General features: G+C 37.1%; 1 long non-coding RNA gene across 1 annotated transcript; it reads left to right on the top strand.

Moving 5' to 3' along the window:
- Positions 1 to 1,172: 1,172 nt before the first annotated feature.
- LOC132710287 (uncharacterized) lies at positions 1,173 to 3,931 on the top strand. Its single transcript, XR_009620997.1, has 3 exons — positions 1,173 to 1,244; positions 3,249 to 3,331; positions 3,680 to 3,931. It is a non-coding gene; the product is annotated as an uncharacterized LOC132710287 (long non-coding RNA).
- The last annotated feature ends 15,084 nt before the right edge of the window (positions 3,932 to 19,015 follow it).

Here is a 19,015-nt window from a genome sequence, read left to right as displayed (position 1 = left end):
TTTTATACAAACAAGCAACAGGTATGCTTATCATTTTGGCTTTGTCAAAGAAAAGACTTTTAATTATTTTTTTGGGGGGGGAAGCTATTGTAATTTTTAGCGCAATCCCCTCATTTAGGCTGCTGTATAACCACAACAAAATTTTACCTGCAAAATAATTCAATGGAAGTTTCCACAATCCTGTTTCGTGACAATGCAGCTTTTTGATAAATAGTGTCATAAATTTTACTAAACACTAAAACTTCATGCTAATTTTGCAACATCTGGAACCCCAAATACCAAGAAAGGTCCAAGATGACAACTGGCTTACAATTTATAATAGTTGTCTTTCTCTTTGGTATATGGCATTTAAAAATCATAATTAAGGCCACTGAATCCTGAATAGGTCCTACAAAAATTAATGTGAGCAATGCAGCAACATTACTGAGTCCATAACTTATGATAATGTCAATAAAACGAAACATAATTTAATAGTGCAGATTTGACATATAGGTAGGTGCTGTTTCAAAGCCAGCACCTTCTTTCATGTCTTCTTGCATGTTAAAATTAATTGCCTGCCTGAAAACTTATGGGAACTGTAATTCTTCAACTAGTCATTATAAATAGCAAACTTGTAAATACGTCTATAGCTTTCAGGGATCACTGACCTTGAACTCTTCTATAAAGTATAAGTACATAAGCAAGAAATCTTTATTAAGCAGGTCCCATATTTATTCTAGAAATTGGCAACATAAGGAAATGTTTTTTGATTGGCTTGGAATTAAGATTGTCTTTCTGAGTCTATTTGAGTACAGGACTGGGGTACATTTAAGATACCATAACAAGATAGCAGGACAAATTACTGGAGAAGCAAATCTGTTCTGGAAAAAGCTTAAATAATGTAATTTGTTCAAGAGAACTGATGGATAAATTATCCTTTTCACTGGTTACACAAATCTACATAATGTAATGTTTGTAACCTTTAACTGGGTAAAACTGCATCATAGGGCAACAATTCTTGAATCAAGATACCTTGAACATGTCTAAAATCAAGGAGTCTGATTCCCATGCAACTGAAATTTGTCAAATTTTATAAAACATCATAAAATTATCATAAAGCATTTTATGACATAATATGCAAAATGTCATAAAACATTTCCTGTGGTCAATGTCTGATATATGACTGTGCTACACAGTTCAACCTGAGCTCCTTTCAAGGCAGACATATCTCTGAAAATCTCCCTGAATTTTAAGGAACTTTTCAGGTATGTTAAAAACTCTACTATGTTAAAAGCTTTGACGTATCTGATAAGGAAATGTCCTGAAGCATTATGGTTTATTTAGTTGTATGTAAGTTCAGAACTCTGCCTCAAACTTAAATCTAATGTGTCCTCCTTCTTATTAGAACTTGATAAAAAAAAAAAAAGCTTGTGATTGTGACCCATTTAGTAAACAAGAGACAGATGGCCAAGAAAAGAGTAGTCTATTGGCTCATTGGTTCAAAAAGGCAGGAGGAAAATGTCCAGAATTTAACCCTTAGCCGGATTGACTAAAATCTATCTGATTTCCTGGGTACTGCTATAATTTGAATTTCTGTGTATGTATTATTTTCTCAGCAGCATTTCTCTGCAATAAAGCTACTATGCTACATTTTTTGAACCTGCTAAGAACACAAAACATAGGGAACTGATATAGTTAGTCCTGGTATTAAGCCTTGACATACAAAATTGACATGAACAGGAAAAATGCCATTGACAAAACATATTGCACTGCAGGGAACTGCCTTTGAGGGCATATCCAATTGGCTATTTTATTTTTACTTTCCTGTTAGTTCTTAATGACAAAAAGCCAATTAGTTAAGGGGGGAAAGCTAATAACTAGCAATTTTCCTTCATTTTGTTTCCTGCAATGAAGGGATTTAAAAAATTAATCTAGTTCTATTTGCATAGATCTGTTTATTGTTCCTTGTAAATATGGCATCTAAATATAATTCAGCACGTGTATACATTTTTTCACATATATATGGGTTATGATAGAATATTATTACTTTTTAAAATATCTAATTTTTTAAACATGCCTACATAAGTATTTGTTATGTTGTCTGAACTCAGGCTCCGAAGAAATGTTTAAAACATTAAAAATCCATCTCAGTAGAGTGAATTTCAAAAGAGCCTACTTGTACAGTTTATTCCCTTTTACAAACTGGCATTCATTGGATAAGACTTCAATCATAGTAGAAAGCAAGCATTCTAATTAGTAAATCTTTTTAATAATGAAATTAACTTTGGCTTCTAGAAGCAAAACTGTTATTTTCCTGGTCCTAGATTGTAGTCAATCCTAGATTTTGACATCCTCAATTCCTTTAGATAGATTAATATTTTTTTACAAATGCTGTATATTTTCATGAGTTGAGATGGTAAAACAAGATAAAATGCTAAATCTCAGCTTACTGCAGAACTATTAATAAAGTAGGACTGGGATTTCTGGCTGAAAAAAATCTAAGTATCTAATTAACAGCACAATTGTCACAAGTTTCAATTTTCTGTAACTATTTGCCATCATCCACTGGTTGATTAGACTTTTGCAACTCAGATTTGGTACTTCTAAAGAAGGCCAGGAATCTAAAATGTCCAGGCTATCAAAACTTATCAAGTATTTCATAATTTGTTTGAGAGTGTCTATATTGCAGAATGGTATTTTCACTTTTTTTAATGATTTTTTACTTTTCCTTATAACAATAATGATATTGTCGGCTGACAGCCCCCAGGAGGAGGGTGTTCTCTGTGGGAGCCCCGACCCTCTGGAATGGATTGCCCACCGAGCTCAGGATAGCCCCCGACCTTCTTTCCTTCTGTCGCGAGCTGAAGACGTGGCTCTTTCGTCAATTTAACTGATCCGTTTGGTGATAGATTGTCATAATTTTAAACTGTTTTTAATAGGGTTGCTGATTTTAATTTTATTTCATTGTGATTTGTATTGAAATTTGTCATTTTGTAAGCCGCCTTGAGTCCCTAGGGAGAAAGGCGGCATATAAATCGCAATAATAAATAAATAAATAAATGTGTGGCTTGTAATATTGCATGAATCCAGCCAACTCTGGTTTATTTAAAAATATGGATGAAAAAAGCCTCTAATATTACACTATTCAAGATTTTTTTTATAAAAAAACAAAATGTGTAGGAATAAGTCTAAGTCAAGAGTGTCAAACTCACGTCGTCACGGCAGCGTCATGTGACATATTGGGACTTTTTTCCCCTTTGCTAAATCAGGCGTGGGCGTGGCCAGAATGTGACACATCCAGCCCGTGGGACAGGAGTTTGACTGCCCTGGTCTAAGTGAATTTAATGAATATGTAAGTAATATCTTGTATAGATACCAAAGATGAATAAAACTTACTGTAGACATAATTATTCCATACATAATGTGAAGAAGAGTTTGGAAGAGGTCTAGTTAAGCAGTGATGTTAAGGCAAAACTTTAGAACAGAAACTCAACAGAAGAGAAGTAGAGAAGTCACAGACTATAGCTTGGCTAGTTTACTAACACTAATTTACTAACACTACTTATTGTCACTAAACACTAGTTTAAGGTTGTAAAGCAGTGCAACTAAGTTGTTTTCAAACATTGTGGATCCATAATGTGGTTTCTTTGGTTGTAGTTGATGTGTAAGTTCGTCATTATGATGTAATAATGTGATTTAGTTGCAGGCCAGTGAACTTGAGGTAGAGAAATGTATTGCTTCACATCCATAAGTCAGAAATATGACTAAGAGATCAACCAACCATTTCCTCCAATGAAGATTCTTCTAACATTCTCTAGATGTTCAGCCATATATCAGATGGATCAGCCTTTAGAATCTAACCTATGCAAACAGATTCCTGCTTCAAAAAGCTTCCATCATTTTCTAGATGCTGCTCATTTCAAAGCAACTGGTAAATGTTCCCTAGCAATCATCTGCATGTTGAGTGTGATATTTTTAAAAAAATAATAATCAAGAGTATGATAAGAGTTAATGAAGACCCAGACAATCCCCCGCTGATCTGGTAATGAGTAAGCAATGTAGCTGAATGTCAATAGCTTATTGTGAACTTGGGTAACCCAGCTGAGCCCTGCTGCTTGCCTGAGCTAGAAGAGCTAATCAGCACGACCTCTCTGACCTTCCTGAGGCTCAGGCTGTGTCTTGCATTCACAAGTCTGCTTGCATATGATTGCTACGTGCACCTTGGACTGAATATGAAACCATTTTAAAATGATATTTGACTGTGTCACTTGCTGAATGTAATCTAATATAGTTTAGTCAGTAGGCCTATGATGTACATCTATATTTCCTCCCTTATTTTACAATTACCTGTCTTAACCATCTCTAACACTCTTAGAAGAAAATGATCCTTCATCTCCTTCAGCTTGTTCCTATCTTCAATATATTCAACTGCGGAGCTCCTTGAACTGCGAGATTCCCCCTTCTCGCATGTCTGGCCCTCTCAGTTATCGAGGGCCGCCCTTGAGGACAGGTTTTGGAACCCTGAGAGGTGGTTTGCAAAAAAACGACGGCTTTGGGGTTTTTTAGATAAATCTTTAAGTTATATTTTAAGGGGTTCTGGGTGGGAATAGATCTGGGGGGATCCATAAATCCACTGAATGGGGTAATGGGTCTGATGATCACGGTGGGGAGGATGAGGACAGAAATCTGACAAGGATGCAGGGGGATGAAGCAATGGGCATTAGTATAGTAAGTGGGAGGGGCAGATATGACGGCTGCAGGGGGCCATATTATGTTTCAGGAGTGCGCACTCGATGTATACGAGTGATTGCGCACTCCGACCCCCAAAGCATTGCTCGTTTCCCGGGTTGTTCCGAGTCTCAGACCCTGGGTCTACGGCTGATGTTATGTAATGCCAGGTCAGTGGTAAATAAAGCCCCCCTCATTCATGATCTTATTTCAGAGGGGGGTGCTGACCTGGCAGGGATTACGGAGACCTGGTTAGGCCAGGAGGGAGGAGTTCCCCTTGTGGAAATGTGCCCGCCAGGTTTCCATGCATTCCATCAGCCAAGGACTCAGGGAGGGGGTGGGGGAGTGGCAGCAATTATTAGAGAAAGTCTTTGCCCGAGGGAGGCCACTGTTCCTCGGATAGCCGGATGTGAGTCCCTCCTTGTAAAGTGGGGTCGGGGGATTTAGATGGGCCTACTGATTGCGTACCTGGCTCCCTGCCATGTAACAGCGGTCCTGCCTGAGCTGCTTGACGTTATAGCCGGGGTGGCGGTGGAAACCCCCAGACTTATTGTTATGGGGGATTTTAACCTGCCATCCACTGGTGAGATGTCGGAGATGGCTCGGGAGTTCATGGCTTCCATGACGGCCATGGACCTGACCCAGGTAGTTAAAGGCCCCACCCACTTGGGGAATCACACTCTGGACTTGATTTTTATCTCTGATCAGTGGCTGAATGACCTTAGAATAGGGGATATAGACATCAAGCCCTTGTCATGGTCTGATCATTCTCTCCTTCACATGGACTTTCAAGTCACTTCCACCCACCGCAGGGAGACGGAACCAACCAAATGGTTCCGTCCCAGGCGCCTGATGGACCCCGAAAGGTTCCTGATGGAGCTTGGGCCATTTCCTGAGACTCTGGCTCATGACTCGACTGAGGACCTGGTGGTCGCCTGGGACAGGGCGGCTGCTGGGGCCTTGGACCGCATCGTGCCTTTGCAGCCTCTGACCCGATGCCGTTCTCGTCTCGCTCCTTGGTTTTCCGAGGAGCTGAGAGAGATGAAGCGTCAGAAAAGACACCTGGAGAGCGATTGGAGGACAAGCCGATCTGAATCTGACCGAACACAGGTGAGATCTTATATTAAGATCTACCTAGTGGCGATAAGAGTGGTGAAGTCTAGCAACTTCTCCGCTCCTATTGCATCTGCAGAGAACCGCCCAGCCACGCTGTTTAGGGTGACCCGCTCCCTACTTCAGGTGAGGGTATGGGAAGATCCCTTACAGGGTCGAGCTGAGGATTTTGTACAATTCCTGCATCATAAAGTCTCTCAGATTCGGGAAGGCCTCGACTCCAATTGGGTAGATCCAGGGGAGGAGACGGGGGTAGGTCTTGAGAGCGTTATCTGGGAAGAGTTTGACTCTGTGGCTCCTGAGGACGTGGACAGGATTCTTTGCAAGCTTAACGCTGCCACATGTTTATTGGACCCGTGTCTCTCCTGGTTGGTACTGGCCTCCCGGGAGGTTACACGAGGCTGGCTCCAGGGGATTATAAATGCTTCTCTGAGTGAGGGTGTCTTTCCCGCCGCCTTGAAAGAGGCGGTGGTGAAGCCCCTCCTCAAGAAGCCTTGGGAAGTCTGGGGGGGGGAAGGTGGGGGGGGGGGAAAAGGGGGTGAAAATGTAATTGTAAAACTTTTGCAATAAAAAAAAAAGCAAAGTTGGCTGATAAGGGGGAATCAGAATATTTTAAAACATGGAATTATTTTTATAGTTGGTTGGAAAAGAGATATAAATGACTGATACTATAATTGCGTACAAATGATGATTATAATATTGAATTTAGAAATGAAATGTTAGAATGGTTTGGATGAATATGAAGATAGAAGAAACTTATGGAAGATGGAGAAGAAGCCTAGAAGATAACAGCGAGACGTCACAGGGAAAGAAGGATTGATGTATTAAATGTTTGTTTGTCTTAAAAAAAAAAAAAAAAGAAGCCTTCCCTGGACCCGGCTATATTATCAAATTATCGTCCAGTCTCCAATCTTCGCTTTATTGTGAAGGTTGTTGAGAGTGTGGTGGCGTGACAACTACCCCGATACCTGGATGAGGTTGTCTATCTGGATCCATTCCAGTCGGGCTTCAGGTCACGATACAGCATGGAAACGGCATTGGTCGCGTTGGTTGATGATCTCTGGAGGGCTCGGGACAGAGGTTGCTCCTCTGTCCTGGTCCTATTAGATCTCTCATCGGCTTTTGATACCATCGACCATGGTATCTTTCTGCACTGGCTGGAGGGGTTAGGAATAGGGGGCACCGTGCTGCGGTGGTTCTCCTCCTTCCTCTCTGACCATTCGCAGTTTGTGTTGGCAGGGGGGCAGAGGTTGACCTCGAGGCAACTTATTTGTGGGGTGCCGCAGGGGTCAGTCCTCTCACCCCTTCTGTTCAACATTTATGTAAAACCGCTAGGCGAGATCATCCGTGGTTTCGGGGTGAGTGTTCATCAGTATGCTGATGACACACAGCTATACATCTCCACCCCAGACCACCCCAATGATGCCCTTGCTGTGATGTCCCATTGCCTGGAGGCCGTACGGATCTGGATGGGGAGAAACAAGCTCAGACTCAAACCCTCCAAGACTGAGTGGCTGTGGCTTCCAGCATCCCGGTATAGTCAGCTGGTACCATCACTGACAATTGGGGATGAGACCTGGCTCCCCACAGAGAGGGCCCGCAACTTGGGTGTCCTCCTGGATTCACGGCTATCTTTAGAAGATCATTTGACGGCCATGGCCAGGGGTGCCTTTTATCAGGTTCGCCTGATCCGCCAGATGCATCCCTTTCTGGGTCAGGAAGCCTTGCGCACCGTCACTCATGCCCTAGTCACCTCCCGTATGGATGCTCTCTACATGGGGCTCCCCTTGAAAAGCATCCGGAGGCTCCAACTGGTCCAGAATGTAGCCGCCCGGGTGATTATGGGCACAGCTCATTGCGCTCATGTAACACCTCTCCTACGCGAGCTACACTGGCTCCCGGTGGTCTTCCAGGTGTGATTCAAGGTGTTAGTCATCACCTTTAAAGTGCTCCATGGCTTAGGACCTGGATACCTATGAGACCGTCTTTTGCCACCAATAGCCTACCACCGACCAGTTCGTTCTCACAGGGAGGAACTACTTAGGGTACCATCAGTCTAATTATGCCAACTGGCAACTCCCAGGGGGAGGGCCTTCTCTGTGAGGGCTCCAACCCTTTGGAATGAACTGTCCCCTGAGATACGAAATATCCCTGATCTCCGTGCTTTCCGCCGTGCCCTCAAAACCCTGATGTTCCAACAGGTGGGGCTAAACATATGAACATATGAATGTTTTTTAAAATGTTATCTAATTTTAGGTTCTATTTAATTGGGCCAAACTATGTTATAATAATAATTTTAATTAGCAATTTTATGATGTTTGTGTATCTATATTTTTTCTTGACTGTACATCGCCTTGAGTCCTACGGGAGAAAGGCGGTATAGAAATATAATAAACAAACAAACAAACAAACAAACAAACAAACAAACAAACAAATGCCATGCAGTCATTCCTGTCCAAGCAGCGCGTAGAATCATCACCACCTGGGAAATCTTTTTAGGATTTCCAGGACCGGCAGTGGCATCCAACTTTCAACTGTTATTAAAAGAACCTGGTGATTGTATAACTGCTTGTAACAGACCCTCACTTCTCCAGGGGGTTAATTTTATCAAATGCCTATATGATTCTGAGCTTCACAATTTCTTTATATTATTGTTTACCCTTCCATAAGTATTTAATAATTTACTTAATTCTTCTACAGTGCTCCATTTTTCATGTTTGTTAAAAGGATTTTCATATTCAAAACATATTTCAGTAGCAACAGTAAAGTTGTCCCTCATTTTTCCCAGAATACTAGAATGCTAATTAGTTTGTAGCTAATGATTAGTAACTCAATTTGCTTTTAATAATGATTTTGCATGAGCTGCAGACTGAACAATGTTGTTTATAAAGTTCCCAGAATTTAATAATTATCTATGTTGGGGAAAGATGGATGCAGAAATTCATTTTTTTTTTGTGGGGAGGAGATACCAAGAGTATGTACATTTTCCATTTTTTTCAATTTCATATTATAATTCATACAACTCTTAAACCATAGTTTCCTTCATCATGGTCTATTGATTAAACTAACCGAGTTTATGACAAGCTATTACCAACAAAGCCACATATCATCCTAAAAGGTCTTCAAGAAATGTTGGAAATCTGAACTAATAATAAAATTAACAATAGAAGGCTGCCCATTAGTAACGGACCTTTTAGATGTTTGGAGCTATAACTCCTATTATCAGTGAAAATTTGCCATGCAAGCTAATGCCTAAAAGACACTGCATTATCTATGCCTAACATGTGTTAAAAAAAAACCAGAAGTACGGGTGAATTAAATTAAATTGGTAGCTCATGTTCTTTTAACATCATATACTCTATTTTCTTAAACAGCTGTCCTCAGTGCTAAGCACATGGACAATTGGTTTAGTTGATATAATACAGTAGTTAAAATAATGAACAATGGATTACAGAATTCTCAGTTTTAGTATGCAAAAGCACATAATGACTTCAGATAGGCTGCCTTTCTTAGTCTATTTTATCCAGTTGCTGAAATTATCACATCAATGTGTCAATGCACTTGAAGAGCCTTGGTAGTACAGTGGTTTAGAGCACCCTGTTATTAACACAGCTGCCTGCAATTACTGCAGGTTCGAATCTTACCAGGCTCAAGGTTGACTCAGCCTTCCATCCTTTCTAAGGTAGGTTAAATGAGGACCCAGTTTGTGGGGGCAATAAGCTGACTTTGTATAAATATACAAAAGTATGAAGGCTATTGCTTAACGCATTGTAAGCCACCCTGAGTCTCCGGAGAAGGGCGGCATATAAATCAAATTTTTTAAAAAATGCACTAATACTATTAGATTATTAAGTATAAAAGCTCAGTCTCTTTTTGAAATGAATCTCTTCAAATAATTAATTCATCTGTTGGATAAAACAAAGTCATTCACTCTTGTAGCCCTCAAGGGCAGAACCAAAGAGGAAAAGAGGCTACTATAAAAACAAAACAAAACAGAGCTATATAAGATTTAGAATCAAGGGATATGGCACTGGAGCAAAAGTATAGTTGGAACAGATTCTGATTTTGTAATGATGTTTCATGCTGCAGCAAGAGTCAGTTTATTTTTCAAATAGGATGCTTCATAAAGTGTGTTAGCATGAGGTTACACATTTTTCCAAGTGTTAAAGAGCTGTATTCTTCTGAATATTCACAGATGCTTCAAGAAGATATAGCTGCTTTAATGATTCAAAGGAGGATGCTTTTTCATGCTAACATGCTTTATGAATTGTTCCTTTTGAATGCTTCAAATAGCCTCAGTTCAAAATATTTAAGAGACAACAAAGCATCTTAAAATAATATCTGAGGAGTGAAAAAAATAATTATAGAAATGTGTTGCAAGACATAGATTCGCAATGATGCATCCTCTGTTGCAAGGTTTTTTTAATGAAATGAAACAGCTCAATTGTCTTTGTCCAATTGACCATCTTGGCTTTTCTTTGGGTGTCTCATGTCAAGATAGCACAGATGGGCAGAAAGTTTTACATTGCCATAGTACCTTGAAATTAATAAGCTAACCATCAGAAGTCTGCATGGATTTGCTGGGACAAGTCTTGACAGATATATCTTACTTCGTTTTTCTTTAGCAGATGGTAGGAATGTTGTAAACACAAAGCATGAGACAAGATACCCAATTACATGCTGACCACCAAGCAATTGTCTTATTCATTCATACATACATACATACATACATTTAGATTTCTGATCTTTAAGGGATATTTTTAAGATACTCCTCTCTTTCTTTTCTTTTGCCTTTATTCTGTTAAATGAAATTTAGCCTTGATTTGGATATTATCCATCATATTTACATTTTATCTTTAAATTGTATTTGCCTTTTTGTGTTAGGAGTTCAAGGTCATTTTGTTTATTTTGCATATCCTGAGTGTTTATGTATAGACAATGAAAGCCATTGGCTTCATTACCTAAGCATCATTGCTCTATGCTGATTTTGTGGCTGAGAGGGTTCAGTTTCCTGTCCTGTCCTGTCCATCACAGTGTGATGTAATCAATTTTCCAACTTTTTCCCTCTTTATCGGAGGTCCTATTTTGGAGTTTTATTACACTACCATCCATAAGTGCCAGTTTATGGTCCTCCTAATTAATGTCATCAAACACATGCTTACCAGTCCTTGTGAGGTGCAACCACCTTATTCCATTGCTTCATCATGCAAATAACTAAGCCAATCCTTCCTATCAATTATATTTGCTTACCAAGTAACTGGTTTAGAGCATTTATTTTCTCTTTAGGCTTCTTTCATGAATCTAAAGATGCATGAAAATGCCACCTGAACACTAGTTTCTTTCTAAAATAGTTGAAGTTCATGGTGATACAGTTGTTGCCTTTTGTAGTATCATTAGTTCTCATATAATTTTCAGAAAATTTTTGAAGTTATTCATGATCCTTACTCCTTACTACCTTTCATTAGTCATATTTTGTTGGCATTTTTTTTTTTAAAATGTATTGAATAGAATAGAATTCTTTATTGGCCAAGTATGATTGGACACACAAGGAATTTGTCTTCAGTGTATAAGCTCTCAACATAAATAAAAGCTATAAGTGATAAATCATGATCGTCATCATAAAAATACATTCATCATAAATCATAAGATACAACACTTAGTGCTAGTCATAGGATACTAAAGTAATCAACATAAATCATACTAGGAATCTAGATAAAACAATATAAATTGTAAAGATATAAGTAACATAGTCATAAGTAGAAAAGGAGATAGGAAATAGGAAAGATGAGAAGAATAATAGTAATACTAAATAGTTTAACAGTGTTGGGGGAATTAGTTGTTTAACAGAGTGATGGCATGGAGGAAAAAACTGTCCTTGTGTCTAGTTATTCTGGTGTGCAATGCCCTATAGCGTCGTTTTGAGGGTAGAAGTTGAAACAATTTATGTCCAGGATGTGAGGGGTCTGTAGATATTTTCACAACCCTCTTTTTGACTCATGCAGTATACAGGTTTTCAATGGAAGGCAGGTTGGTAGCAATTGTTTTTTTCTGCAGTTCTAATTAACCGTTGAAGTCTGTGTCTGTCTTGTTTGGTTGCAGAGCCAAACCAGACAGTTATAGATGTGCAGATGACAGACTCAACAATTCCTCTGTAGAACTGTATTAGCAGCTTCTTGGGCAGTCTAAGCTTTCTGAGTTGGTGCAGAAAGAAAATGACTTGTTATGCTTTTTTGATGACGTTTCTGATGTTAGGTATCCATTTTAAGTCTTGAGATATTATAGAACCTAGAAACTTGAAGGTCTCTACTGTTGATACTGTGTTGTTTACTATTGTAAGAGGTGGTAGTATAGGTAGTACAGGTAGTATAGGAGGGTTTCTCCTAAAATCTATCTTGTGGACAGTACCTTTCATTACTCATACCTTGTTGGCATAATTTTTTTAAAAAAATGTATTGCTTTTATATACTAATATTGAAGTGATTTTTGCAAGTGTGTTCATGCACAATTAAGATTTCAATAAGTGAGAACAACTCTGGTTTCGATTCAGCTATGATACTCAGTAAATGCCTTTGATTTGTTACTAATTGGTTTTCACTAATAAAAACTTTGTTTTAACCAAAATTGTGATTTGAATAAAGCTAAGGTTAAAGAAACCATGATTTAGCATAATGAATGGAGCCAAGCAATGTTTTTCAGGTGTTATGTTTAAGCATTGCTCTACAAAATTGTTATTGTAGTATAATGGTAGATAAACATATATACAATGAAAAAAAACAGAAGAAACTGAATGGGTAAGTCATATAAATTCTGTCAGGAAAGTATTTATTTTTATTACATTATTTATGTAATAAATAAATAAATATTTATTTTTATTACATTATTTTAATCTACAACTGATTTATTCTCAAATAGCTTTCAAAAAGGCAACTAAAATTGATAGAGAGGCAGTTAAGTTCAACTCTGAAAGAAATATTTTTATTAGATGTATCCTCTAATAAATTATATCCAAAGAAATGCTGTCTAAGAAATCAGACATATAAGGAGTCTGAACAAAACAGCAGCATTGTAACATCTTGTAACACTGTTGTGTTATGAACAAAATTTAGGAAACTGGATAAGGGAAACCTAAAGTATGCTGATGTAAAGCAGAAAGATGAACTCAATTTTTCATGAGCACTTCAGTCTATTTCAGTCTGCAGCACTGTTTGTAGAAAAATAATTGTTCTTGAAAAGATTCTTTTTCAAGATCTAAAATGAATTACTCCTATTTCTCTTCAGTTTACTATTTCTTTCTGCCTTAAAGATAATCTAGGCAAGCTAACTAATCAAAGCACTATGGAAATAAGAATCTGACAGCTGAGTGGTATTTGGCACTAGTAATTGCTGAATGGATTGGAACTGAAGACTGTTTTTCACTGGCTCATAGGAGTTAGCAAAAATGAACTGGCCACGATCCAGTGCACAGTTTTAGGTCCTTAGGTCCCACCAACAAGGGCTGCAGTGTCATCAGAATGACAAGAACCACATGGCAGTCAGTGGAAGACACTAAATATCGAAGGGTGGTTTTTAGTACAAGCACACCCAATTCCTGGGGGTTATTATATTTGTTGTGTAAGTCATTCTAATGGCAGTCATAGCAATAGCAATAGCAATAGTGCTTACAGCCCTCTCTAAGCCATTTACAGAGTAAGAATATTGTTCCCAACAGTCTGGGTCGTCATTTTACTGACCTTAGAAGGATGGAAGGCTGACTCAACCTTGAGCCGGTCAGAATTAAACAATACTGCATTCTAACCACTGTGCCATCACAGGCATAAGTTTAGAATATTTCTATTTTTTCCCTTTTTTGTTGTTATGCTTCTCATCTTTACTTTTTGTTTTGACTGTCATACAGGTAGTCCTCAAGAAATGACAGGTCATGTAACAACTGGTCAATGTTACAGTTGATACCCCAAAACTACATGTAACCCTGTTTCATAGTTACGATAGCTGCAGTGCCCCCAAAGTCATTCACTCTTTTGACAGACCATGGGGAAGCTGCAGTGCCCCCAACTCTAATATTCATACCTCTCATGGTTTCTTCAAGGTTTTAGGAAACTAGCCCTCTCTGTATGCGAAGATGGATGCTTCAGGATGAACTTCTCAAAACCTTTTACTTGCTTTAACCTCTTCCTTCCCCCAGAAAGCACAGTTCTTAAATAAAGAAAACCAAAAAAAAAAACAAAAAACTGGGAGTGGGTTGCTTGTTGATCTTTCTCCCCTCTCCCAATTAGGTGCAAAAACTAAACTCCTCTGTTCTCCAATCTCTTATGTCTTTTAAAAACCTTACCTTGACTCCAGGCTGAAGAGTAGAAGAACAGAAGCAAGCAAGGGAAGAAAATCTTTCTGCAGCTTTTTCCTTTGAACAGGAGAAAAAAAACACATTGTGTTTCCTAAGATTTAGTGGACTAAAGACTTGTGCATCAAAATGGAGGAAGCTGAATCTTCACCAAGTTTAGCTGTTCACCTGACAGCCTGTAGAGGCAGTCTACAGTCTAGCCTTTAAGTCCTAGCAGGGCTGTACATCCCTTTTCACTTTTTCTCACTAAGTTTTTATCTTTGGGGCATCTCAAATATCATGTTATCAGCCATTCTGCATAAGGAAGCCTTTAGTAAAGGCAAAGATGCTACTGACTTAAAGGGGCCTGTGCAGATTTGCATGTTAATGATTTGTTTGCAATATCGTAATAGGGTTCTACTTATTTACTAATTGAAAAGCTAATGTAAATGAAAATGCCATCGTTTGTTAAATGAGTTCATCATTTAACCTAATGTTATTACACTGAAGGCTCAGGAAGGTTTACTATGCTGGCTTAGGAATTATGGGAGTTGAAGTCCACTAGTCATAAAGATGCTATAATTCCCCCCCACACTCTGTTTAAAGGAACCAGCATTTTGAAAATAAACTATGAAAACTTTGTAATTTTGGTGGGAGGGGCAGTGGTCAAACTGCTTTATAATGTTTGTAATATTCATATCTTGATTTTATTCAAGGAACTCAAAGCAGAGTACAGGAGGAGAATTTCATTTTATCCCTACACCAACCTTATAAGATACAAAGGTCTGTGAAAATTTAGTATTATCAACATTAGTATCATCTACATTTATTGCACACAGGAGGCATAAAATTATTCGCCTAAGACCAATGAATTCTATTGACCATTTAATTCTTGGGGGTGGGAAATAAGGCCTAAATTTGCAAACTGCCCAGGATATTTTCCACTGCGCAACAATATCTTTCAACACTTTAATGGTTTATAGTTTCATATAAAATACATCTGTTTTTCCTAACAAAAATGGTTGAATAAAATAGATTTCTCAAATGTATCTTGTTTCATTTGTTCTCTTATTGAGTACAAAGGATTTGAGATAACTGCATATCACTTTTCTTAATATGATGTTGGAAGAATGAGAGAAAAACAGGAATGGTATAAATCACAGCAGGATAATGTGTACATATGCACTTTTAAAAGTAAAATAGTTCATGCTGAAATTATCATATGTGAAAATAGGAAGGTAAAAACTGAATGCCAAAGTCACTTCTTTCCAAATAATTAACTTAATTGATTCAATATCGGTTTATAAATAAGTCTTAACAATTATTCCTGACAGGTTTTTTTCTTGAAAATTGCTTGGAGTAGACTAAAAATGCATTTAATAGTACTGGATTTTTGTGATTTTGAGTTATTCTAGTTCAGTGAGTTTAAAATAATCCTTAAAATATCAAATCACTAAGCAAAAAAATGTGTTGACACAGGAGCACATGTTAATTTGATGTATTTGACAAATAGTCAATGGACAAACAGACTTATTTTGCCATAACTTGCTCTAATAAGTAATTTATAATTACTGGTAAATAAAAATAAATGCAGCTTCTTATACTGTTCTCAAATCAGTTAGAGATCCACTGTGAGATAAGAGAAAAAAATCTTCAGATGTTGACAAAACATATGGCGATGACACAAGAATGCAGCTGGTTCCATTCCCTGTTCATCCTCAGTAGCTTTGGCATGTTCATAAATAGGTATGCAAGCAACTGATCAGCAGAATGATTATTGTGAATTGTGCAAATGGGATTTTGCACTATTGGATCTTCCCATTGCATGAGCATTTTAAAATCAATTGTTTTTAATGCTAGATGTCATTGCACTGAGTATTAAGTTGAATATTTAATATCAAAATATTTTTGATATTGTCTTCTGATATTTAACATTTTATCTTCCGCTTATATCAAACATTTGACACTATTTATTTTGAGGATATCTAGAAAATTAAAAGAAATGCAATGGTTTTCAAATACATAGAAGACAAACCTTGATTCAACTAAATGTAGGTATAGTTCATTTTCAAACCTTACAAAGAACATAAAAAACTCAAGATCTGTCTGTCTCTCTCTCTCTCTTTCTCCCACCCTCTTTCATAAAATGTCTTTTCTTTGTGGGTCCAGTGAAATCCACTGGCTATGGAGAGTGACTTTTTCTTTGGTTAATACAGAACATTAGATGAACAGAGACTAAATCATTTGTGTCAGGATGATATTAGTAAACTGAAGGTCACTTTCCACATACTTTAGCATGCCTTGGAGGCAATACTGATAAGGAGAAAGACAAAAGGACAAAGACAAAATTAACTTTTAATTTCTCACCAAAGCTACAGCTGACAGAAAAGGCGAGACTGAGACTGCATGCAACATACCATGTAGGGGTGTATAACTTATCTGATTTAGTTCATCTGATACTGAGCATATAGTATTTATTTATAAGGATTTATATACGCTCCAGTACGTACGAAATATTATAAACCCATTTCATAGTGTTCTTCAGTGCCAACTCTTTTTGCCTGAATTAGGTGATATAAACAAATCAGATATATTAATTTTCTTTTGTGGAGCTGTTCATGAGTGCTTTCCAAGAAAACATACTCACATGCTGATAAAAGGTTTTACTTAACATGTGACCTGATTTTCTTTTACTTAAAGAAGTACATTAAAGTCACATTTTCTGTCATCATGTATTTGCAACTATTCTCCAGAATAAATAGATTAAAGGGAAATGGTTACTTTGAACCTGTTTTATTTCTATAAAACTGATTTTTTTACATTCTAGACACTGACTATATAAACCAGGAGCCCTCCTGAAAGTGATGCCTTCCAGGTTTGTTTATTGCTAAGAATTCTGGACATCAAGTCCACATATTTAAAGAAAGATTGAATATATGTGGGCAACCTGATACCCTCCAAACGTTTTAGATTGCAACTCTCACCATTCCTTGTCATAAACTATATTAGTTAAGGCTGATGGAATGACAATTCAAATCACCTACAATAGGGGTTTTCTAGGCTGCAGAATATTTCAAAAATATCATAAAATTTCTGATCAGGAGACAGAAATCTAGTAATAGAAAATGATGGTTGGCTTGGTGTCAGTTGCTTAAGGTTGCACTGATTGGAGTAGTTTATAAATCTAGTCAAATATGTGAATAAATTTGTACATCAGTTTAATGTGAGCTAGGTTTAAAAAAGCACTTAATTGTAGCTGAAGAGATGAATACCTTCTATATAATAATTATCTATTAGGTTGCTCTACAACAGCCTTTTGTAGGCATCATGTCTATTTTGTACGGAAAGAAGTTGAATATATTTCCATAGGTACACTCCTGGTGTAATTCTGTGACACTATTGTGTTTATATGTGAGCAGTTATTTAGGGAAGAAAGATAATCTTATAAAAGATAGTTTGAAAGTATGTTTTGTATTTAGAGACTACTTAAGTTTCCAGTTGAATAGGAATGAAAAGAAATATGACATAAGCAACATGGAGAATTTTTTCCAGAGAAATAGCCATCATCTGTTGCAGCAAAAGCAACAAATAGTTTCAGAGTATTATAATAATGAACCAATTTATTACAAAATAGTCCTTGGATTACATTCCACTTAATTCAAGTGGATTTTGCTTTTTTCTGAGATAGAAACATTTGTATATGTGCATACAGATTCGGAAAGAGTATATAGTGAAATTGGCGATATGTGAAGTATTTAAGGTGTAGACAGTGATAATTATTTTCTTTTTTTTTTTATTAAAAAAGTTTTCAAGTACAAGTTTTCCCCCCTTTCCCCCCTTCTTCCCTAACCCCCCCTCACCACCCATCCCCCCCTGTGACTTCTTCTTCACAACAATAAGCTAATTCATAATTAATTACATAATATTTTACCATGCCCTTACTCACTCCTCAAAGTACTGACCCTTAGCATAATATTCTTATAACTCCGCTTTTCTCCGCTTTTCGCAATAATCTACCCTTTTTCTCCTCCCCCAAACTTATAAAATATTATTATTATTACAACAACATAACCTTTAATCTTTTATATATATTAATATAACATTTCAAAGCAGCCTTCTCCAATTTTAACATTTATTCAGTTCTATCCAATTCTTCCACTCCCCAAAATATATGACTTAAAAATCTTTTTTCTTAAACTAATCAATCACTAAACTAGCCTATTTCAACCCAGTTTCCTGCAAGTTTCCTACAATTCTAAATAATTCTAAATATAATCCACTGCCCACTCTGCTCAAATATACATATGTCTATATATACATTCCATTTTATAAAAAGAGAAAAGACAATAACTTTAAATTTATAATTCATTTAGTATCTTCTTTGATGTCTTTCCACTAGATTGTTGAATCCATCATCCATAATAGGGTAACATAGCATCCTGGATCTTCAGTCATCTTCTGCTCCCATCAATAATGAATATCCTCATGTATATATAAAAGTAAAAACAACCACCCGAGTGACATTATAATTATATTCCATATAGTTGTAATTGTGGTTTTCATCAGGATTATAAATTCCCATCGTCTTAGTGGGTAACAGCCAGATCTTCTGCATGCCCCAGCATGACTCTCTTGCCTTGTAACTCAAAATAGTTATAATATATTTATCGGTAAAAGAAATCCAAAATAGATAGTTCAAATCCAACAATGTAAGGCTCTTTCCACATCCCAAAATCACGGCATTGCAGAGATCTGCCACTTTCCTCAAGATATTATTAAACGATAATTCGCCTCCAATATCTTTTCACATATTCATTTATTTTTTAAAATCCCTGGCTTCACTGTTGCTTGGTTTAGAAACTACTATTTCTATGAGAT

This window comes from Pantherophis guttatus, chromosome 5 (assembly GCF_059756535.1).
Source record: "Pantherophis guttatus breed Tessera chromosome 5, ASM5975653v1, whole genome shotgun sequence".
Lineage (NCBI taxonomy): Eukaryota > Metazoa > Chordata > Lepidosauria > Squamata > Colubridae > Pantherophis > Pantherophis guttatus.
The sequence above is the reverse complement of the archived record's forward strand: the minus strand, read 5'-3'. Positions and strand labels throughout refer to the sequence as shown.